This window comes from Antedon bifida, chromosome 6, assembly GCF_963402885.1.
Source record: "Antedon bifida chromosome 6, ecAntBifi1.1, whole genome shotgun sequence".
Taxonomy (NCBI): Eukaryota; Metazoa; Echinodermata; class Crinoidea; order Comatulida; family Antedonidae; genus Antedon; species Antedon bifida.
This window is the reverse complement of record NC_136231.1, coordinates 11250755-11275669: the sequence shown is the minus strand read 5'-3', so window position 1 is coordinate 11275669 and position 24915 is coordinate 11250755. Positions and strand designations below refer to the sequence as shown.

General features: G+C 31.6%; 1 long non-coding RNA gene across 2 annotated transcripts in view; it reads left to right on the top strand.

Moving 5' to 3' along the window:
- The first annotated feature begins 2893 nt into the window (after positions 1-2893).
- Positions 2894-24915, top strand: part of LOC144845560 (uncharacterized) — a 34998-nt gene continuing 12976 nt past the window's right edge. The window contains exons 1-2 of one of the 2 annotated variants that reach the window (XR_013612567.1): positions 2894-3189; positions 3521-3593. This is a non-coding gene — a long non-coding RNA (uncharacterized LOC144845560). Of the gene's footprint in view, positions 3262-3520; positions 3594-24915 lie in introns of both variants that reach the window. The other variant, XR_013612566.1, reaches the window with a different exon arrangement.

The following is a 24915-nucleotide window of genomic DNA, read 5'->3' as shown; positions in this document are numbered from 1 at the left end:
ATTTTTGAAATTGTTAGTCAAAAACGCGCGCAAATTGTTCAATTCTACGTGCTCGTATGACGTGATATTAAGTCGAAATTGTATAAAAATTAGTAAAATTACTAGAAAAGGCTGGAAAAACAAAAATCAAGCAAAAAAAAAATTGTTTTTGCGCTACGTGCGCACGCGCGCGTAAAAAATTGCGCACGCGTGGGAATTTTTGAAATGCTCAAAATGACATGAAACGCGTAGAAAGTTGATTAGAAATTGATTTTTCGCATTTTTAAATTTTAAACGCGCGTGCGCCCGTAACTTTCTGTAAAAAGTGCCATTTTTAATCCATAGAAAGTTAGCGCATGATATAAATTACACTTTTGCCAAGTTTCAATTTCAATTGTTTTTTGGTTTTCAATCTATGGTAAATACGCGAAATTCACAAAATCACGCGTAACTTACGCGGCGCAACTCTATAGTCAAAAAACGAAACGTCCTGCACATCTACAGCTACAGGTCAATCTTATGACAAAGTTACACAATCTTATGTTGGCCAGAATTAGAGATACGCTGCCAACAAAATTCAGGGAAAGAAAGAAGAATAACATAGAAAACTAGATTTGAACTCGTCACTACGGACGAGTTAGGTTATCCGCAGCGCAAAAGCCACGCGCACGACATAAGTTAGAATATTGCGCGCAGAAAAACGATTATGCCATTGAAAAAGTGTTAGTGCGCCCTCTATTTTGCTTCACGTCTAAGTATATACGGTATACACTATATACTGTATACGTACTACATACAGTGCAGAATAGGTGAAAATAAATGACCAAAGTTATTGACGCTTTTGAACATGATGACGTCATCACAATTTTAAAAATGGTAAATCATGTAAAAGATAATTGATTTACCTAGACAATATTACAAAATTGAGGAAAATGGAATATGGATAAGTAGAGATGCGCTCTATTAAATGTGATGAGCTATGACGAAAGAGACAAAAATCCTATATTTGATATTGGAGTGGCCATACGATGACGTCACAATGTCCGGTTAGCCAAATGGATGCATGATTCTATATCTACAACTCATCTACTTTCAGAATATGTAAAAAAAAATAAAATTGACCATGTAGTTTAGAATCTATGACTGTTTAAAAAAAGGTATAATTTTGACCAATTTTTGAAATTGTTTATCAAAAACGCGCGCAAATTGTTCAATTCTACGTGCTCGTATGACGTGATTTTAAGTCGAAATTGTTTGAAAGTTGGTAAAATTACTAGAAAAGGCTGAAAAAACAAAAATCAAGCAAAAAAAACATGTTTTTGCCCTACGTGCGCACGCGCGCGTAAAAATATTGCGCACGCGTGGGAATTTTTGAAATGCTCAAAATGACCTGAAACGCGTAGAAAGTTGATTAGAAATTGATTTTACGCATTTTGAAATTTTAAACGCGCGTGCGCGCGTAACTTTCGGTAAAAAGTGCCATTTTTAATCCATAGAAAGTTAGCGCATGATATAAATTACACTTTTGCCAAGTTTCAATTTAAATTGTTTTTTTGGTTTTCAATCTATGGTAAATACGCGAAATTCACAAAATCACGCGTAACTTACGCGGCGCAACTCTATAGTCAAAAAACGAAACGTCCTGCACATCTACAGCTACAGGTCAATCTTATGACAAAGTTACACAATCTTATGTTGGCCAGAATTAGAGATACGCTGCCAACAAAATTCAGGGAAAGAAAGAAGAATAACATAGAAAACTAGATTTGAACTCGTCACTACGGACGAGTTAGGTTATCCGCGCAAACGCAACGTGTAATATACACGTAGAAATTCAAAGGTCTACGTGAAAACTAATTTTCGTTATTTGTTACAATAATATTGATATTTTTGGCGGAGATTGCTTGCCATACTGTGTGGTGAAATTTGATCGAGGGGAAGGAAGGAGAGAAAAGACAACGTTGAACGTGTTGTTGTTGTATGCATGACTTGGATAACTCCACGTTGATTTTTATTTAGAGTCGCCACTCTGATAAAATTACAACAATTTTATATATTATTGTATATTATTCGTCAACGAATAATAATAATATCAAACTCAAGTTGTTTTTAATTTGATTAGTATAAGAAATAGGTAAGAAATTATGTGGATTGTTTGATTTGTAGTTGTAATTGCAACGTACTGACTGACTGGGCCTGCCACCAAGACAGCTACTTGTTACAGACGGGAGGCTTGTTTTCAGAGATGATTAACGTAGTGACGTTTTTGTCAATGGCTTCCGAAGGAGAGGAGAACGTGTATGGCCTGATTTGTATGTTAAATATGAACAAATAGGCCTATAGAGTTTTAATTTATCTGGCAATTTTATAACCAATTTGTATGGATGGACTAGGTTTTTTTTAAATAATAATTAATGTTAAACAATTTGCAATCATAATGAATAGTTTTTATAAAGAAACCCTTAACTTTATGCATAGACCTAAATCAATACATGTTAGTGGTTTAATACAAGTTAGTATCTATTTTTAAATTTCTTTTTAGGTTGTACCTGTGCATTTATAGTGTGCATTTGTACATTATTGTTTGCAGAAATTGTTAATTTTAAGCAATTTCATAGTATCTACAGTAGAATATCGTAAGTAAAGTAGGCCTAGGCCTAGTGTACATAAAATAAATAATTTGTAGAGATGATTAATGGCCTCATGATTGGGAGTGAAGAGTTGCCTGTTATTTTGTAGGCATATACTATTATGAAACATTTACATAATTCAGATTTTATTGTGTGTGAATAAAATATTAAATGAAATTAGCATTGAGACAACATGTAGGCCCTAATCAGTCGTCTTATACCCAGTGTTAATGTTGTTTATTGCCATTATTAATGTTTTTCCTTGTTTTTTTTTTTAGATTGTAGAACATATACAGTGTCGGCTACAGCTGTGAGTATTAGTAGATTATCTGATAAACGGAGAAAACATATTTTCCTTATTTTGTGAACTGTTGCCTCTTATTTTGTAGGCATTTTCTATTATGAAACATTTACATCATTCAGATTTTATGGTTTGTGAATAAAATATTAAATGAAATTAGCATTGAGACAACATGTAGGCCCTAACCACCGTCCCATACCTAAAGTCATTTTGAGGAAATTTCTTAATTTTTCAGACCTCGATTAAGAAGCATGTTGATTTGGAAAAAGTGTTAATGTTGTTTATTGCCATTATTAATGTTTTCCTTGTTTTTTCTTAGATTGTAGAACATATACAGTGTCGGCTACAGCTGTGTGAGTATTAGTAGATTATCTGTTAAACAGAGAAAACATATTTTCCTTACTTTGTGAACTGTTGCCTGTTATTTTGTAGGCATTTTTTATTATGAAACATTTACATCATTCAGATTTTATGGTTTGTGAATAAAATATTAAATGAAATTAGCATTGAGACAACATGTAGGCCCTAATCAGCTGTCTCATACCCAAAGTCATTTTGAGGAAATTTCTTAATTTTTCAGACATTAAGAAGCATTTTGATTTGGAAAAAGTGTTAATGTTGTTAATAATGTTTTTCCTTGTTTTTTTTTAGATTGTAGAAAATATACAGTGTCAGCTACAGCTGTGAGTATTAGTAGATTATCTGTTAAACGGAGAAAACATATTTTTCCTTACTTTGTGAACTTTTGCCTGTTATTTTGTAGCCATTTTCTATTATGAAACATTTACATAATTCTATTCTAATTTTATTGTTTGTGAATAAGATATTAAATGAAATTAGTATTGAGACAACATGTAGACCCCAATCAACCAGCCCATACCTAAAGTCATTTTGAGGAAATTTCTTAATTTTTCGATTAAGAAGCATGTTGATTTTGAAAAAGTGATAATGTTGTTTATTGCCATTATTAATGATTTTCCTTTTATTTTTTAGATTGTAGTTGTACAGAAAATATACAGTGTCAGTTACAGCTGTGAGTATTAGAAAATTATCTGTAAAACGGAAAAACATATTTTTCTTACTTTATGCCCTTCCTTAATTGATAAACATGTGTTGTCTGTAAATTTACAATACTGAGTGACCAAATATTTTTGTGTATAAAATTCTATTATATTAGAACATTGAATAATTAAACCTATTTTCAGATTATATGTTTATACTAGGACTTTATTGAATATTACAATATAACAATTTATGTGAATTATCATTTTATACAAGTATTTGATTAAAAGCAACAAAAATACAAGTTGATTTCGCAGAAGTTGAAAAATTGTGAAGGTGAAAGTGTTATAAAAGAATTTGTTTCCGACACATTCTATGTAATGAATTTTTGACATTTTTAGGTCAAAATATCTTCTATAGTGATTTATTTATATTGTATAAACGAAAGTCACAAATATATTATCACAATTTACTTAAAAAATTGGGACAATCATCCTTTTTAACATAAATGTGGCGGTCAGTTTCTCCAGGCATCTACTTGCAATTTACAAAATGGGTCTATCCTGAATTTAGTAGTGAGTTGGTCCTAATTTGTTTTGCTAGGCCCAATAGATCATGTTACATTCCACAAGGGGATGTGTATATTATTATTTAGCTATTTGTAAATACACTGATTTATCTACTGATTTAATTTATAATTCTTTGACTGTAATTTTTAGTACAGTGTATCTTAAAATCAATACCTAACTCTTTTTTTTTCTTTTATTGTAGGTGACTGTCTTATATAAACCCACTGGATCTCAGAAGAGATCCGGATCTTTAGAAAAAGATCCTTCTCTCCGAAGAGAGTATCTACGAGGGGTTACCGAACAAAGAATATTTCTGTACAATTTATCTGTAAAACATTCAGTAAAACATTCAGTAAAACCTTGAAGATAAACCGAAGTTTACTTCAAAACCATTTTTGCAAACATTCAGTAAAACCTTGAAGATAAACCGAAGTTTACTTCAAAACCATTTTTGCAAACATTCAGTGAAACCTTGAAGATAAACAGAAGTTTATTTCAAAACCATTTTTGCAAACATTCAGTAAAACCTTGAAGATAAACCAAAGTTTATTTCAAAACCATTTTTGCAAACATTCAGTGAAACCTTGAAGATAAACCGAAGTTTATTTCAAAACCATTTTTGCAAACATTCAGTGAAACCTTGAAGATAAACCAAAGTTTATTTCAAAACCATTTTTGCAGAAAGTTTGAAGAATAAAACAGAAGCTTATTTCAAAGAAACAAATATTAAACAGAGTTTATTACAAAAGAATAAATTAAAGAAGATTTAAAGATCACTTTTTATTTGAATCTGCTATTAAGTAGAATTGTAAAAAGAATATAAATTACAATCTGAAACTATTTAGCATAACCAAGTATTACAGAGAAGTTTAAATTAATATAAAGTATTTCATCAAGCCAATATTAAGTAGAAGCTAATTTCTGTATTCAGTGAAATTGTATAATCTACTTATTGAAAAGAAGCAGACAAAAAAATATTGAATATATATATATATATTAAATATAAATTAGGGCAAAAGTTAAAATCATAGAAACAAAAGAGAATATAAAATTGAATTGTTCTTGGAATTTTAATAATATATTTTGTTGTAGCAAGTATTTCTTTTTTGAAGTTTTAATTGATAAAAGAACCTAATATTTATTGGAATTGTAGAATACATTTGAATTTAATTTGTAAACAAACTTTATTAATTTGAAGAAAATGGATATGCAATTCATAACAGTAGTTGGTATCTTTTTGTTAATTATCTTTACAATGATAATTTATTTGTGTAAGAATGTGAATAAAGAAGTTACAAGTAAAAAGCAGATTTTTGTCAATACAACTGGTAATGTTAATAATGGAGTTATGGATAAGACAGCAGAATTTAAAATAGTTAATGACATCTTGGACCTACTTGATGAATGCTGTTCAACTGAGAATGTCAAAGACGAGAGAAATGATGATACAGGTAATGTCAATTATGAATTTATGAAAGATACAATTGAATTTAAAGGAATAATTGATGATATCATAAACATATTATCTTATGATACAAAGGTCACTTCAGAGTTTGATGATACATGCGATTTATGTAGTATTGAAGTGAAAGCAGACGACAATTGCATAACATGTGACTGTTGTAGTCAATATTTTCATGTGAAATGTGTAAGAGATGTTTTTGAAGACAAACTATGTGATTCCAGAGTAATTTGGATTTGTTCAATGTGTGGGAATAGTAATTTTGTTGATAACATATTGGGTGAAATAGGTATTCCCTGTCATTTCAATAGATATACGATTCTAGAACCTGATGAATCTGTCACTGCAGACTTTCCAGAATTACCGAAAAATAAAGAAAAACGTTGTAATAATGCCAAATTAAAATGTCAACAAATAGGATGTGAAGATTTACTTGGTAGTGATTGGATAAGGGTAAGATCAAAGAAAAGAACCGACAACAGAAAAAAAAGATGTAAAAACAGAGGAAATAAGAAAAGGAGAAAGCGCGTTATACATGGTATAAGTATAGAACCCGGTATAAAATATATTGGCAAAGGTGTAAAAGATTTCTATGAAAGACGAAATAACAAAATGGAATGGAATATGAATACAAATACTTACAGAGAATACAACAAGGAAAATGATAAAACGAATGTATTGGGAAATTCACAAATAATAATTGACGACAGTGGTAAGCCTACGTGTGATGTTTTGAAAAATACAAAAATAATAAACGGAATACAACAACAATCAGGTGGTGGTTCGAAACGTTTACGAAATAACAAGGGTCGTTTTGTCAAAACTAAGAAGATTGATAACAAAAAATCACAAGGTAATGTGGACCTGAATTTAAAGAATGATTGCGATATTATGGAACGGATTGGCGAAGATATTATTTTAAAGAACATGGGTGATAATGACAATTCAGAAATAAAAACTGACGAGGATTTTAAAATGAAATGTACTGAAGAAACCGACAACACAGCGACTGACGATGTGAAACCACAAAATAATAGCAAAATAAATGACAGAAATAGAATAATTGATAGTAATGGTACAGATCATAAAAATCAAACATGTGCAAGTTGTGAATTTGAGGAAAATGAAGTATTGATAATTAATGACGAATGCAAAAAAGCAGTGACTGAAAAAATTAGGTCCCATACTAAACCTAAATGTGACCAACATACTATCGATGTGGATATTGAAGTTTTAACAAAAAATAATTTTTTGGAAGAATTGATAATCGATGAGGTACCAAAACAAAAAAATACACGAAAAAGGCAGAAAACACAATCAATAAAAGAATTACAACTATATAATAGTAATGAAAATATAACTGTAGCACAGGGTAGTTTTAATCAAGGGAATTATAGGTTTGGCTTTGCACGTGGTAAACAGTGTGTTGCAAATAGTCTTGTAGCTATTCTTTATTCTACAAAGAGGAATGGAAATGAATTTTACACCAAAGATCTTGATACAATATTGACTCTTGGAAACGAGTTGTACTGTTACATTCAGAAAGATTCCACTATGCACGAGGACCTTTTGATGATTTCAGAACTGCCGAAAGAATTGGATATTTTGGATAACACATTCGTAATATCCCCCAAAGAATCAGTGTTTGGCATAATAGATGGGAATCTCGAATTTATGGCTGAATATGGAGCTTTATCATTAAAGCAAGCTGTTGAACAAGAATTACACCAACATGATGCATTTTTTATGAATTTCAACAGAAGCACATTTTCTATTATCAAACGTGTAAATGGATTTCTTATATTTGATCCACATGCAAGAGATCGATTTGGTTGTGTTAGTGAACATGGAAAGAGTATTTTACTTTACAGTGCATCTTGGCAAGGTGTGTACGATTATTGTATAAGATTAGCAAGGTCAATGAACTGTAATTTACATGACACCGAGTTTGAACTGACTGGTGTAAATATTGAAAATAAGTCTATGATGTTATGTTCCGCTTCTGTGTTTGATGAAAGCAACTTGGAAAATGTCGATGTTGATGAACCTAGTACGTCTTATCAGTATAAATGTAGTACACGATTACCTGACAAGAATATTGATTCTAAAGTTAAAGGTCAAAAACATAATAAAGAAACTCATGTCTCATCAAGTAATGGATGTCAAAGTGATAGTGATATTGAAATTGTTAATGTTCAGTATGAAGAAAGACCTGACAAGAATTTTAAATTTATTCCTATCTCAGAAGCACAAAAGAAAAACATGTGTAATGAAGTAGGCATTCATTGTGAACATACCGATATGAATTGTGGTATTAACAGAGCTAGTCAGATTGGACATCCTCTTCAAATTACGAATATTACAGGTGATGGTAATTGTTTTTATCGTGCAATTTCATACATTATTTCTGGTACTGAAGATAATCATTTACTTTTAAGAAGAGCAATTACTAATCATTTATTGGAGACTGGTGACTTGTTTATTAATACATTTAGTCACGAATATAGATCAGTTAAGGAATATGTGTTTAAAAAAAGAGTAATAGATAATGGAACGTGGGCATCCAATACTGAAATAAGTGCAATGGCAAACTTGCTTAATACAGATATTTATTCATTTAATGATCAACTTTTGACGTGGCAATTGTTTTCTGCTAAAAAGCCGGGAAGAATAGATGATGTTACAACTGACAATGGTATATATATTTTGTACACCATGAATGTGCATTTTAATGTAGTGGAATCTGTCAATGTTAGTCAAAATAATGTTCAGGAAACAACAGGACAAGTTGATATGAATGTCACATCGAAGAAACGAAAGAAAACGGGAAAAGAAACTTGGGACACATTTGAAGATATAGAACCAAAACACAAACAGAGTAAAACTGTTGAAAGCCCTTGTTCGGAAAGCAGAGTAAAAATATTGAGCGGAAAACGAAAACAATCTTATAGAATTAGAAAAGAAAAAGCAAAGAATCGACAGAGAATTAAACGGGAAAGAGAAGAAAAAAATAATTCAGAAGAAACAAATGAACTCGGACACAAATATCAAAGTGATTCTGTATACAGAGAGGAAAAGAAACGCAAAGTAAAAGAGGCACAAAAAATAAGATATGGTGATGATGATTATAAACTACAAAAAAGGAAGGAAAACAGAGAAAGACAACGCAAAATGTATAGATGTGAACCTGAATATAAAGTTAAGGTACGAAATAAAGCTAAACATAACTACAACCTTGATTTGGATTACCGAACAACCAAAAAAGAAACAATGAAGAGTAGATACGACAATGATACAATGTTTAGACATAAAACTAAACAAAATAATAAACAAAGAAATAAGGAAAGGTATCACAATGATCCACAATTTCGTCAAAATTTGAAGCAAAATTTAGCAGAGAAGTATTGTAATAATTCACATTTCAGAGAAAACATTACCCAAAAATTGACAGAGAAGTATCGGAGTAATTTGAAATTTCGACAAAACTGTAAGCAGAAATTGGCAGAGAAGTATCAAAGTAATTTGAAATTTAGACAAAACTGTAAAGAAAAATTTGTTGAAAAGTATCGGACTAATTTGAAATTTAGACAAAAATGGAAAGACAAATTGGCAGAAAAGTATCTGAGTAATTTGAAATTTAGACAAAACTGTAAAGAAAAATTTACTGAAAAGTATTGGAGTAATTTGAAATTTAGACAAAACTTTAAAGACAAACTGGCAGAAAAGTATCGGAGTAATTTGAAATTTAGACAAAAATGCAAAGACAAATTGGCAGAAAAGTATCGGAGTAATTTAAAATTTAGACAAAAATGTAAAGACAAATTGGTAGAAAAGTATCGGAGTAATTTGAAATTTAGACAAAACTGTAAGCAGAAATTGGCAGAGAAATATCGAGATAATTTAAAATTTCGTCAAAGATGTAAGCAAAGATTTACAGAAAAGTATCATGGTGATGAAGGGTTCCGGAAAAAAATCATGAAGAAAAACTTGAAAAATCGGGAAAAAAAAACCACAGAAAACATTAATTTTGATATTGTTTTAGAAAACTTCAGGAAAACAGTTTCTCATGGTCCTGAATATGTTTGTTGTGTATGCTTTAAATTGTTATTCAAAGATCAAGTTATGAAGTGCATCAAAGCTAAATACAAAAATAAGGCTTGTATAAATGAAAAGTATTTGCATATTTGCAGTAATGAATGTAATAAACCTTGTCAATTTGTCGAATCACCAAGGTGTCGTTTATGGATTTGTTTCACATGCCACAGGAAAATGTTAAACGGAAAAGTTCCTGCAGAAGCCAATTCAAACAATTTACAACTACACGATATTCCTCCTGAGCTCAGGTGTTTAAATAATTTAGAGCAGCATTTGATTGGATTAAACATTCCTTTTATGAAATTAATGAATTTACCAAAAGGTGGACAGCATGGAATACATGGACCAGTCGTATGTGTACCTTCAAATACTATTGAAACTGTAAAAATGTTGCCTAGACCAGAAGTTGATGATCAATTAATATCTGTAAAATTGAAGCGAAAGTTGTCTTACAAAGGTTATTACAAATATAAATTTGTTAACACTGCCAATGTTATTCAAGCTCTTAGATATTTACAAGATCATAACAAGTGCTACTTTGATATAGCTATTAATGAAGAATGGCACAATTATTTATCTGAAGATAACATGGAAAATGAAACTACTAATGACGATGAAAACAATGAAGAAGAAGAAAAAGAAGAAGAAGTAGAAGACCGATTATGTGGTGTTACCTTTGATACAAGTCTTCAACCTGTTGACAGGCGACAAAATTTGGTTGATGAATATTTTAATGACATAATTTGTTGTGCACCATGTGAAAATAATAGTCCTATTGCATTGTTAAGTAATAAAAGCAATGAAGCAAAATCATTTCCAGTGCTATTTCCAACAGGTCAACCGACATTCCATGATACGAGAGATGTTAAAATAACACTTGGACGTTATTTTCATAATAGATTAATGCATATAGATAACAGGTTTGCACAAAATACAGAATTCATATTTTATGCTCAATCTTTATATGAACTTCAGCAAATTTTATCAAGTATTTCCATTGCATTACGAAAAGGGTCAAGTAAAAAGGATGATTTTAGCAAAGTTACTGTATCCGATTTAAAAAATGTTACCAAAATTGAGGAGATTTTAAAATCTGATAGGGGTTATAAATTTTTTAAACAAATTCGTGGAACTCCACCGTACTGGCAAGCTACACAGAAAGATGTAATAGCAATGGTTAGACAGATTGGAAAGCCAACATTCTTTCTTTCATTCTCAAGTGCTGACTTCCGTTGGAAAGAAATAATGACGACATTGTTAAATCAGTCAGGAGACCAAAGAAACATTGAAGAATTAGAATGGGCAGATAAATGTAATTTGTTGAAATCAAATCCAGTGACTGTTGCCAGAATGTTTGATAAACGCTTTCATACTTTTTTGAAAAATGTAATTTTGTCTGAAGCACAGCCTATTGGTAAAGTCGTAGATTATTTTTACCGAATTGAATTTCAAATGAGAGGAAGTCCGCATGTTCATATGTTAGTATGGGTTGAAAATGCTCCTATTTTTGGTACGGATAAAGATAAAGATGTTATTAATTTTGTCGATAAATATATTTCTTGTGCTGTGCCATGTGAAACTGTAGATCGTGAACTGAATGAAATTGTTAAAAGTGTGCAAATTCACAGTAAAAGACATTCTAAATCATGTAAAAAAAAGGGAACAAACTGCAGATTTAACTTCCCCAGACAACCTTCTGGAAATACATTTGTTATGAGACCTACAATTGTGGATAAAGACAGTGATGATAATGATGACAATAAACAAGCAATGGAGTTATTAACGTCAGTAAAAGATGCTGTGACTAATGAAGAAACATATAAAAATGCAATAGAACTTTTCCAAAGTTTAGGTATTACACAGAGTGCATTTGAGAAAGCAAATAATTGTGTAGCTACTGAGGAAAAGATTGTTATAAAGAGAAATCCTCAAGATGTGTGGGTAAATCAATATAATCCTTCCTTATTGAGAGCATGGAATGCTAATATGGATATTCAATATATTACGAATGTATATGCATGTATTATTTACGTTATAGGATATATGTCTAAATCTGAACGGGAAATGGGCTTACTTTTATCTCATGCAGCATCAGAAGTGAAAGAAGGCAATGAAGATGCTAGGCAAAGTTTGCGAAAACTTGGTAATGTTTATATGAATAACCGAGAAGTGTCTGCACAAGAAAGTATTTATCGTGTTTGTAGTTTAAGATTAAAAGAATGTTCAAGAAAAGTTGAATTTATCCCAGTAGGACCTAATCCTGTCAGAATGAGTTTACCACTAAGTGTAATTAAAAACAAAGCAGATGATGATGTAAGTGCATGGTTGCCAAATAAGATTGACAAATATAAAGCTCGACCTAATGGTTCTGAATTTAATAAAATGTGCCTTGCAAAATTTTGTTCGGAATATAGAATATTGAGTTCATCAGAAATAAAAGGAAACAAACAAAAAAAGAATGTATATCAGTTAAAAAAACAGTTGGGATTCATCCAAAAAAGAACACGAACTAGTAATGCTATAGTAAGATACCCTCGATTTCCAATTGATACAGCACCTGAGAAATATTTTTTGAGTATACTTCAGTTATTTCTACCATTTCGAAAAGATGAACAGTTAAAACCTCCAAATTTTGAAACGTATGAACAATTTCATGAGAAAGGATGTGTGAAATTATGTGGATGTCAATTACAAACGGTAAAGTCAATAGTTCATGGAAACATGGAACAGTATGAAAAAAGTGCTGATGATGTTGAAGAAGCAAAAGAAGTTTTATCAAAATTAGGACCACAAGAAGATGCATGGAGCCTATTATGTCCAGAAAGCGAAAAAGAAAGGTTAGACAACCCAAAGCCAAATGTAGAGGTTGATGATGAAGAAGATGAATTTTTCATTCCAGATTTTGGAATTCAAAAAAATCATACATCTAAAATAGAGTCTAATTCATCTAATATTCCAAGACCAGAATTGAACAAAATGATTCGATCTTTAAATGAAAAACAACAACATATATTTTATAAGACAAGACAATGGTGTTTAGACAAAGCTAATGGTAAAAAACCTGAAGTATTTTACACTTTCATAACTGGTGGCGCTGGTACAGGAAAAAGTCATTTGGTAAACTGTATTTATAATGAAGCGACACGTATTCTTGGAAAAATTATGGAAAATCCCGATGATTTGTCAATATTGAAATTAGCTCCTACAGGAATCGCAGCATATAATATTAAAGGCCAAACAATTCATAGCGCTTTGTCTATCCCGATTAATATTTCACTTCCGTATCAACCACTTGGAGAAGAAAAAATAAGTGCACTTCGTAATAAATTGGGCCAGTTGCAAATTGTTATTATAGATGAAATATCAATGGTAAATCAAAGTTTACTTTGGTATATCCACGGACGATTAAGGCAAATAAAACAAGTACGCAACGATAGTCCATTTGGTAACATTTCAGTAATTGCTGTTGGTGATTTTTATCAGTTACCCCCGGTTATGGGCAGTTCGTTATATAAAGACACATTGGAAAGCTCACTGTGGATAGATAACTTTAAGCAAGTACAGTTAGATCAAATCATGAGGCAAAAAGAAGATAAAGAATTTGCTTTATTGTTAAACAAATTGCGTACAAAAGAAAAACATGATTGTTTGTCTGATAACGATTTATTAGTTCTAAAATCACGTGAAACAGGTGAAGAATGTGAAGATGCTGTTCACATTTACCCACGCAACAAACAAGTTGATGAATGGAATAAAAAAATGTTGCACAAAACCTGTACAGACATTGTATGCATTGAAGCAGAAGATAGTGTAGTAAACGCCAAGAAACAGACCAAGAATTGTGACAAACCTCGGAATTCACGTCAAACTAGTTTACTAAATTATTTGTGGATTGCACTTAATGCCAGAGTGATGTTGATTAAAAATGTAGATGTTAAAAAAGGCTTAACGAATGGATGTATGGGACATGTTTATGAAATAGTCAAACCCAATAATAACGCCAAACCAGTATCTATTAAAGTAAAGTTTGATAATAATGACATTGGTATTCAGGCAATTGAAATGTTTAAAGAATCTATGGGGGAAAAATACAGTCGAAAACAATTTCCTCTCAAATTAGCATATGCATGCACAGTTCATAAAGTGCAAGGAATGACAATGGATAAAGCAGTGGTTTGCCTTAAAGATACTTTTACGCATGGACAAGCATATGTAGGCCTCAGTCGTGTTACTTCAATATTTGGACTTACTATTGAACATTTTAAACCTAGTCTGATTTATTGTGATCCAAACATAAAGAAGTGCTTAAATAATATGGATTCATACGTACAATGTGATAAACAAGGTCATGATTCGGATTCTAGATTTTCAATAATGTTACATAACATTCAAGGGCTTAAACAACATTTTGTTGATCTTCAGTGTAATGATTTGTTTATGAATTCTAATATACTATGTCTAACTGAAACATGGTTGAACAAGGATGATGATGTTTTTGACGTACGCATTGAGCCGTATAAATGTTATCACCAAGCAAGGTATGATTCGTATTCTAATACAAATGATCTCAGTTCCAAAATAAAACATCAGGCTCATGGTGGCGTTGCAGTGTATGTCAAGAACACGTCTTCAAGTAGATTAAACATATGTAATAATGATATAGAAGCAGTTTCATTTTTAATAACAAGTCCGATTTCTATTGCCGTGTCAGTAATTTATCGACCCCCAAGTTATGATATTAATCAATTCTGTCAAAATTTGAGAAAATATTTGGAAGAGTTACAAAAAATGAGTACAAAATGTATTGTAATGGGTGATTTTAATGAAAATCTTTTCAAACAATCTTCCAGAGTGAATAATTTAATGTCAGAGAATGAATACCGACAACATGTTACATGTTCCACCACTGAAAACAATACATTGATTGATCATGTCTATAGCAAAGGTCTTGATTCAGTACAGGCTGAAGTAATTCCAATTTATTATAGCTATCATGAAGCCATTCAAATTAAATTATAATTGTAGCAATGGTTTTTAAGTATTTCTGTGAATAGAATTCAGAATAGAATACTATAAAAACTTTTTAAGAATTGAAAATAGAACTGGATACAAATCAAGAAAAAAAAACAATTTTATAAAAACAAGCTGAAAATCATTATGACTCTCTGCACGAGGGGCAGCGAGTAATCTGTAACTTCAATCCATGTCATTCTCCTGTATAGGAGAAACAGTATCTGGTGACTAAACACATTTAATCTTGTTTTTATGTGAGTTATATTATTAAAGATATTGTTCTGAATTTCAATATGCAATGTTGCAATCTGTGCACATAATAATTGTTCAATATTTACCGGTATTCAAATAATGTTAAAAATAAAAAGTTATATTTCACAGAAGAAGAAAATACGTTTTGTTTTATACGATTACCAATACTTCATTAGGTCTATACATACTTTCATTTTTTGTATAATTTTTTTTTTTATCTATCCAGGTCTACATGAAATTACTAATACAGTAATTTACTCATTTGGAAGAATAATCAATTATTATCTATGCAAGAGGGGCAGTGAATAATCTGTAACTTCAACACATGTCATTCTCCTGTATAGTGGAAACAATATCTGGTGAGTAAACACATTTTAATCTTGTTTTTATGTGAGTTATATAATATTGTTCTGACTTTGAATATGCAATATTTCAATATCTACCGGTATTCAAGTAATGTTAAAAATAAAAAGTTACATTTTACAGAAGAAGAAAATATGTTTTGTTTTATACGATTACCAATACTTTATTAGGTCTATACATACTTTCAGTTGTATAATTGCTTTTAATATTTTTTTTTCTATCTATCCAGGTCCACATGAAATTACTAATACAGTAATTTATTCATTTGCAAGAATAATCAATTTATTATCTATGCACGAGGGGCAGCGAATAATGTGTAACTTCAACCATGTCATTCTACTGTATAGGAGAAACAATATCTGGTGAGTAAACACATTTTAATCTTGTTTTTATATGAGTTATATTATTATAAATATTGTTCTGAATTTGAATATGCAATGTTGCAATCTGTGCATATAATAATCTTTCAATATCTACCGGTATTCAAGTAATGTTAAAAATAAAAATTACATTTTACAGAAGAAGAAAATACGTTTTGTTTTATACGATTACCAATACTTTATTAGGTCTACACATACTTTCAGTTTTGTTTTCTATCTATGCAGGTCCACATGAAATTCCTAATACAGCAATTTACAAGAATTTTGCAAGAATAATCAATTTATTTTGTTTTGATTTTTAGGTGTACAATGGAATGGTTTCATCTCTTTAATTAATAATGGGATCCGAATGTTTAGGCAGTCACTAATGCAGTTGTTCGCTCTTTAATAACATTTGTCTAAACGCGGCAAATTATTAAATTAATAATAATCATATTAATAGTTATTGTTAAAAAATAACAATCTTCTATAAATAGATCAATAAATATGCGTTTAATGAATCCTCAACTAACAAATTACCATGTAAATAATGTACTATGTAAATTTACTGATTACCAAAATGTTGATGAACTACTGTATAGTATAAACAGCCTACTATATTTTGACAATTTTGTACCATTTACAATAACCAATGAAAGCTTATATAAATACCGGTACACATTTTATACAGATTTGTGTGTTTTCTTCAATTTGTTTGAAATAAAAGATTATTTTTAACAGTTATGGTGTGATAATATTAGCTTTATCAGAAATATTATATCTATTGGAGCAAGTTTCACTGGTAACTGAAATAATTGATCAGATCAAATCACAGAGCAGAGAAGACAAGAAATTGTTATTGTTATTATTATTCACACATGTAACCGGTTTTAGTGTAGTATATTATGGTGTTTAGAACTGAAATTACGGGAGAAAACATTGTTTGATGTCATCAAAATGAAACATAAAAGTATGTCCATTTTCGGGAAATAATTCATCTCAACGATAACATAATTAAATAATATAATATAAAAAATATAATGAAATTTGGCACGTACAACTGAGATGCGTAATATGCCAAAAAACAAATAAAAATCCTACCTTTCCTATTACTGGCCATAGCATAACCCGATAGCATGACCTCGCAGCATCCGATAGGAAAACTTTTAAAAACGATTTTAATGAATTGTGCCTATTTTGTGTCATACGTCTAATATATACTAATACAGTGAAGCATAGAAAAAATTACGAGACCCATATTTTTATTCCAATTTTTAACATGATGACGTCATCAAAATAAAACATGAAGGTAACAATTTTAGAGAATAATTATCTAAATAATTATATTCTTAGAAGTTGAAGAAATTTGGGCACGCCGGCAATTATTATGCCATCTTTTGAGTGACATAAATATGTTTACAGTGCTGACAGCATATTACAGAATACACTGTATATGTTATATAATTTAATTATCTAAATAATTACATTAATACAAATTTGAAGAAATTTGGGAACGTTAACCTGAGATGCGCTCTATTTTAAACACAATTAATTTTTACAAAAGAGATGAAAATCTGACTTTTTAAATTCAACTGACCATATGTGTACAGCCACATCAAAACCAGGCACTTGGTGAAATATTTTTTTTTTTAGTTATTACTATAATTATATTACTCACAATATATCCTTCAAAATGGTGTTTGGATCATTTAAATCAAGCAAATATTCCCAGAGTTATAGCAATAAATGTATATAGCATTTATACAACAATTTACTTTTAATTACTGAGTAATTAACAGTCAAAGTTTAATGACAAATCAGACAGGAAGTTGCCCCATGCTGTTACAGATTGAACAATTAACACCTTAGCAACACTACCTTCTTGATAAACAATCATTCTGAAATTTGGCACACCTGTTCAATATAGTGTTTTCTGATATTCCTGAAAATTTCATCAAAATCCGAGGTGGTTATCATAGTTAATTATGAACTTTATTCAATTTTATTTCTCTTTTTACTTTATTTTATCTGCTTTTTATTCAAAATGGCGCAGGGCACACAATGTCTCTCGTTTCTGGTCGGCAAAATTCAGTTACCAGTATTTTATTTGCGAGTGATTTGTATTGCACTTGTTTTTACTGTGAATGTTATGTAATACATCTATTGTTGAACCAGCACCTGGCCTGATCATGACAGATAGCCACACCCGATAGCTTGAACAATGTTTTTAAGCATGATGAATAACGTAAAATTTAGCCAAGGTACCAGTATTTTATTTGTGAGGGATTTGTATTGTACTTGTTTTTACTGTTGTTAATGTTATGTAATACATCTATTGTTGAACCAGCACCTGGCCTGATCATGACAGGTAGCCACACCCGTTAGCTTGAACAATGTTTTTAAGCATGATGAATAACGTGAAATTTAGCCAAGGTACCAGTATTTTATTTGTGAGGGATTTGTATTGTACTTGTTTTTACTGTTTAAGTTTCGCAAAATATCCATTTATTGACAGGTACACACAATCCCCACACACCCGGCCCATCATTGGCATTTTAAGCATAATGAAATTTAACCAAATTAAAATAAATAAAATAGCCTAGTAAGTAAAGCATTGCAGGAGGCTTATTATACTATAGAGATGAAAATTCTATCTTATTTAAATTGGGCTAGGCCTAGGCCTTGTTGTTGTTATTACTAGCTAGCTAGGCCTATGCCATGCAGCCTATCTAGGCTAGTAGCCCAACGTAGTAGTACTGTAGTAGGCCTAGGCTTATTAGTAGAGTCAGGTCTAGCCTAGGCCTAGTCAACTCTTACGATAAATAACTTAGCTAGGCCCTTTACTTTAGTATGTTTATAACTTATTGTTAGCAAGTATGAGTCAGTACACGTCACTTTAGTATTACTGTGTACAGTACTTAGATGAACTAAAAATATATTTTCCTCGACGAGCGTGTACTAGCATAAGATTTTGTTGACCTGGAATTTTCCATGCTGGATGGGTCATGTGACAAAATTAAACCAATCAAATCGCTTCTTTCAGCGTGTTCGTAGCAACAAGGCCGTTTTTGTTTACACTAAAGGGTTCTATAAAATCGGTTTTTATTGGTCTATATCGTACAATCTGTGACATCATTCGTTTATTTTTAGATTCATGAAAAAAATACCTATCGAATGATACCAAGCTTTCAGGGGTTATCTACAAAACTACGGCATAGGAATGACGAAAATAACTGCTTTTTTGTAACGAATTACCTCGTTCTTTCAATCGAAACACGAGGATAGAGGTTCAGATTTATGTAATTTTTACCACCTTTCCATTTGAATTAGTTAATAAGGCATATATTTTTGAAATCTACGGTAAATTTCCTATCAGATAATGGTAAAAAAACAAAATGGTCAAAATATGAGTTTCACACATTCAAATGCATTTTACACAAATCCCTATCTAGCGACAAGCGCCTGGTTTTGATGTGGCTGTACACATATGATGACGTCATGAAATCAGATAGACAAAATTTGTATATGACTTCATATCTACAATTCAACAAGTACCATAAGTTTTGATCACGTGGGTCACTTTGTTAACTCATGTGTGAAAAAAATTGATTTGTCAAGAACATTAAAACGCATTAGCGCGATGCGCTCTATTAACTGGGATTAACTAATACAAAATATAAAAAAATCTATTTTTAAAATTCGAGTGGCCAATATGGTGACGTCAGAACATCTTTTAGGTACAAATTGTACAGTAATTGATAATTACAACTCATTAGCTTCTATAATACATTTTAAAAAATGGGGTAACCTGCCATCCTGAGGAGCTAGAACTGAATCAAAATAGGTATATTTTTGAAAAAAATTGTATTATATTACCCATTCTTTAGCACACGATTTCTAAAGTTTAACATGCACGTGCATCGTTAATTTGCAATAAAAATTCATGAAAATGAATGAAATCGTGAACGTAGGCCTATGACCAACAAAAATCAATTGCAAAACACATTTTTCTACGCTTTGTACGAGCTGTGCGCACAAGTGCGTGCGCAAAACGCAAACAATTTAGACAGTTTTGAAATGCTCAAATGACCTGAAATGTACGCAAATTAAATAGAAATTAATTTGGCGTATTTTTAAATTTCACTCGTAATCGAAAAAAAAAGAAAAAGGAAAAAAATAAACAAATTTGATTCAGGTTTTCCGCAGCGCAAACGCCACATGCACGTCATACGTTAGAATATTGCACACAGAAAAAACGATTATGCCATTGAAAAAATGTTAGTGCGCTCTCTATTTTGTGTCACGCCTAATAAGTATATACAATATACACTATATACTGTATACGTACTACAAACAGTGCAGAATAAGTGAAAATAAGTGACCAAAGTTATTGACGCTTTTGAACATGATGACGTCATAACAATTTTAAAAATGGTAAAGCATGCGAAAGATAATTGATTGACCTAGACAAAATAAAAAAAATGAGGGAAATGGAATACCGATAAGTAGAGATGCGCTCTATTAAGTTTGACGAGCTATGATGAAAGAGAAAAAAATCCTATATTTTGTATTCGGGTGGCCATACGATGACGTCACAATGTCCGGTTAGCCATATCAATGCATGATTCGAGAAATAAAACTCATCTACTTCTAGAATATGTAATTTAAAAAAAGTTCACCATGTAGTTTAGAATTTATGACTGTTTAAAAAAAGGTCTAATTTTGACAAATTTTTGAAGTTTTCCATCAAAAACGCGCGCAAATTATCCAATTCTACGTGCTCGTGTGACGTGATTTTAAGTCGAAATTGATTGAAAATTGATAAATTTACTAGAAAAGGCTGAAAAAACAAAAATCAAGCAAAAAATGGATGTTTTTGCGCTACATGCGCACGCGCGCGTACAAAAACTGCGCACGCGTGGGAAATTTTGAAATGCTTAAAATGACATGAAACGCGTAGAAAGTTGATTAGAAATGAATTTTGCGCATTTTGAAATTTTGAACGCGCGTGCGCGCGTAACTTTATGTATAACATGCCATTTTTAATCCATAGAAAGTTTGCGCATGATATAACTTAAATTTTCACCAAGTTTCAATAGAAAATGACTTTTGGTTTTAAATCTATGATCAATCATTGAAATTCATAAAATCGCGCGTAACTTACGTTGCGCGACTCGAAACTAATAAAAAAAAGTTTCTTGCACATCTACAGCTACAGGGCAATCTTATGACAAAGTTATAGAATCTTATGTTGGCTAGAATTAGCGATACGCTGCGAACAAAAATCGTGGAAAGAAAGAAGAAAATAGAAAAAAAAAGAGAAAAATAAAAAAAAAAAAAAGATCCTGACAATAACAAGGGGTTATCCGCCAAGTGCGGATAACCAACTAGATTTGAACTCGTCACTACGGACGAGTTAGGTTATCCGCAGCCCAAAAGCCTGCACGTCATACGTTAGAATATTGCACACAGAAAAAGATTATCATGATTACTATACTATACTAGGTCCCTGGATAAATTGTTTACCACAAGTTAGTGCGTAATTAAATTACACACACAGTAAAATAGCCAATCAGTACTTAGTCTTATTTGGCCTGCTACATTATAGCAATAGGTAGGAAATAAATGATTTGGGCTATACCAAATGCCGTTACAGTATATACAGTAAAATCTTTATACGTACTATATACAGTTCAGAATAGGTGAAAATAAGTGACCAAAGTTATTGACGCTTTTGAACATGATGACGTCATCACAAATTTAAAAATGGTAAATCATGCGAAAGATAATTGATTGGCCTAGACAATATAAAAAAAATGGGGGGAAATGGAATACGGATAAGTGGAGATGCGCTCTATTAAATGTGATGAGCTATGACGAAAGAGATAAAATCCGCTATTTTATATTCGAGTGGCCATACGATGACGTCACAATGTCCTGTTAGCCATATCGATGCTTGATTCGATATCTACAACTCATCTACTACCAGAATATGTAATTATAAAAAAGTTCACCACGTAGTTTAGAATCTATGACTGTTTAAAAAAAGGCATAATTTTGACAAATTTTTGAACTTTTTCATCAAAATTGCGCGCAAATTGTTTAATTCTACGTTCTCGTATGACGTGATTTTAAGTCGAAATTGATAGAAAATTGGTAAATTTACTAGAAAAGGCTGAAAAAACAAAAATCAAGCAAAAAAAAAATGTTTTTGCGCTACATGCGCACGTGCGCGTAAGAAAAATGCGCACGTGTGGGAATTTTTGAAATGCTCAAAATGACATGAAACGCGTAGAAAATTGATTAGAAGGTGAATTTTCGCATTTTAAATTTTTAAACGCGCGTGCGCGCGTAACTTTCTGTGAAAAGTGCCATTTTAAATCCATAGAAAATTAGCGCATGATATAAATTACACTTTTGCCAAGTTTCAATTCAAATTGTTTTTTGGTTTTTGATCTATGTTAAATACGCGAAATTCACAAAATCGCGCGTAACTTACGCTGCGCGACTCTAAAGTCAAAAAACGAAACGTCCTGCACATATACAGCTACAGGTCAATCTTGTGACAAAGTTACACAATCTTATGTTGGCCAGAATTAGAGATACGCCGCCCACAAAAAATGAGCGAGAAGGGTGGAAGGAAAGAAATAAATACTAGATTTGAACTCGTCACTACGGACGAGTTAGGTTATCCGCAGCGCAAAAGCCACGTGCACGTCATACGTTAGAATATTGCGCACAGAAAAACGATTATGCCATTGTAAAAATGTTAGTGCGCTCTCTATTTTGCGTCACGTCAAAGTATATACGGTATACACTATATTCTGTATACGTACTACATACAGTGCAGAATAGGTGAAAATAAGGGACCCAAGTTATTGACGCTTTTGGACATGATGACGTCATCACAATTTAAAAAATGGTAGATTATGCGAAAGATAATTGATTGGCCTAGACAATATAACAAAATGGGGGGAAATGGAATACGGATAAGTGGAGATGCGCTCTATTAAATGTGATGAGCTATGCGAAAGAGACAAAAATCCTATATTTTATATTCGAGTGGCCATACGATGACGTCAGAATGTCTGGTTAGCCATATCGATGCATGATTCGATATCTACAACTCATCAACTTCCAGAATATGCAATTTTAAAAAAGTTCACCACGTAGTTTACAATCTATGACTGTTTTAAAAAAGGCAAAATTTTGACAAATTTTGTAACTTTTTCATTAAAAACGCGCGCAAATTGTTTAATTCTACGTGCTCGTATGACGTGATTTTAAGTCGAAATTGATTGAAAATTGGTAAATTTACTAGAAAAGGCTGAAAAAACAAAAATCAAGCAAAAAAAAGATGTTTTTGCGCTACGTGCGCACGTGCGCGTAAAAAATATTGCGCACGCGTGGGAATTTTTGAAATGCTCAAAATGACCTGAAACGCGTAGAAAGTTGATTAGAAATTGATTTTACGCATTCTGAAATTTTAAACGCGCGTGCGCGCGTAACTTTCTGTGAAACATGCCATTTTTAATCCATAGAAAGTTTGCACTTGATATGACTTAAATGTTCACCAAGTGTCATTACAAAATGACTTTTGGTTTTTAGTCTATGTTAAATACGCAAAATTCATAAAATCGCGCGTAGCTTACGCTGCGCGACTCTAAAGTAAAAAAACGAACTGTCCTGCACTTCTACAGATAGAGGTAAATCTTCTGACAAAGTTATACGATGTAATGTTGATCAGAATTTGAGATACACGTGACACAAAATTCTGGGAAAGAAAGAAGAATAACATAGAAAAAAAAAAAAAAAAAAAAAAAGATCCTGACAATAACAAGGGGTTATCCGCCAAGTGCGGATAACCAACTAGACATGTAACTCGTCACTTTGACGAGTTTGGTTATCCGCCGCGCAAGTGGTGCAACATTAACATTAAGGGGATAGGTTGAGGACAAAAGGAAGTGTTCACGTATGACCTGAACTGAAGAATATGATATGTTGTTATTGCTGAATTTTATTATTTAGATTCATATATAGTATACACAGTATAATCTGTATCCATATCACATACAGTGTAGAATAGGTGAAATTACGGGACCCGCTATTTTTTGCAATTTTTAACGGTTTTTAAATGAAACGCGAAGGTAGCAATTTCGGAAGAAAATTATCTCAGCAACAGCATATTAACGTGTAGAAGAAATTTGAATACGTGAAATATTGATGCGCGCTCTTTTAAATGTAATGAATTATGACGCAAATGATGAAAATACGACCTTTTTTATTTAACTGGCCATATGATGACGTCACAACATCCGATTGGCAAAATTTTTACATGATTTCGTATCTACAATCCAATAGCTTCCAGAAAACGTTTTAATCGTGATTATCACATTTTATTCTTACGATCTATAACAGATTAAAATTTACTGTAAAGATGAAATTAATGCCACACGTAATTTAAATTTTTAGGCATGATGACGTCATAAAAATTAAAATATTTTTAACTCATGCGAAAGATAGTTGATTGACCTAGACAATATCAAAATCGGGGTGAAAATGGAAAACGAATAAGTGGAGATGCGCTCTATTCAATGTGATGAGCTATGACGAAAGATACAAAAATCCTAAATTTTATATTCGTGTGGCCATACGATGACGTCACAATGTCCGGTTAGCCATATTTATACCTGATCCGATATCTACAACTCATCAACTTCCAGAATATGTCATCCACAAAAAGTTGACCGTGTAGTTTAGAAATTACGACTGTTTAAAAAAAGGTATATTTTTAACGAATTTTTGAACTTTTTCATCAAAAATGCGCGCAAATTGTCCAATTCGACGTGCTTGTATGACGTAACTTTAAGTCGAAATTGTTTAAAATTTG